The following is a 1,192-nucleotide window of genomic DNA, read 5'->3' on the forward strand; positions in this document are numbered from 1 at the left end:
GAATTTTGGTCTTTTAGTTATAGTTTAATATAATATTTTATATAAGCAAGTGATAACTAGTAAGTAAATTTTAATAAAATCAAAATGTCACAAAAGACACAGGTGTAGGCAACTACCAAATCATAACCACTGGTGGAGCTAACACATTTTCTTGATTCATTCTTTAGTTTTAAAGGAAATAGCTTAAAGAGAATAAATTTTAGTAAAGATATCTTTTAAATCCAGTAAAATATTTCACACAAGTTAAAATTTGCACCTTCTACACCTCAGTTCGCATTGTTTCACTGTTAAATATTTTATTTAAATGTGTTTTAAATATAAGCACAAGGAAAAAAACTCACAAGTTGTCCCGTAGAAGATAGACTTGAAATAACTCGTTTCTTCATCTTTACAATCATTGTCTTACTGTTAATTTCTAATTTATCATATATATCAAGACTCTACAGTACCATAGGAGTTGTGGGGCACTAACTGCCCTAGCAAGTTGAACTATTCTGAACAATTTAGAGAGATTTACTCTTCAAACCAATATGTGTAGCTAAGTCCACATTGGGAGCCAACTGTGTACTGAGGATTCTCAGAATTAACTTCATTTAGAATGCAATGATTATTAAAGGGCAAGTAGTACAAATGTGCTAATTTGACACTTACACATATATAATATTATTAAAACTCAGCAGTAACCACAAAAATTATTTAGGATTTAGACCAACAGAGGATTTTCCAAGAAAGAGTATTGTATCACTGACATTGTTTAGAATTGTCAATAAATGGTGATGGTAAGTTTATGATTAGTTGGTTTTGTTATTTTTAAATTCTCTACAAGAAATGCCACTTATTGCCTGCACCTAGAGCATTCTTAACCACTTCTTTAATAGGCTACTACTTGGCCCCTCTTAATTTGCTTAGTGTGACTACGTCATGTTAACTTTTTTTAACCTCAATTTTGTCATCTGTTAATTGGGAATAATAAGAGAACCCATTTCTTCAGGCCTGTTGTAAGGATTAAATGAGGTAATACATGTAAAATGCTTAGAATAGTGCCTGGCATTAAGAGTGGCTGGCATTAAGAGTTCATTAAACATTAACTACTATTACTTTGTTATAATTTACATTATTATTCTAAATAATATATGTATATATTTACCTCCATTTGAGTCTCTGTTACTTTCTCCCATCTTGGTTTTTGTTG

The 1,192-nt window shown here is 30.5% G+C and overlaps 1 protein-coding gene across 1 annotated transcript in view; it reads left to right on the forward strand.

Moving 5' to 3' along the window:
* The window catches only part of MCMBP (minichromosome maintenance complex binding protein), an 83,698-nt gene that overhangs the window by 36,095 nt on the left and 46,411 nt on the right, over positions 1–1,192 (forward strand). The window lies entirely within an intron of this gene.

This window comes from Propithecus coquereli, unplaced genomic scaffold (genome assembly GCF_000956105.1).
Source record: "Propithecus coquereli isolate 6110/MARCELLA unplaced genomic scaffold, Pcoq_1.0 Scaffold179, whole genome shotgun sequence".
Lineage (NCBI taxonomy): Eukaryota > Metazoa > Chordata > Mammalia > Primates > Indriidae > Propithecus > Propithecus coquereli.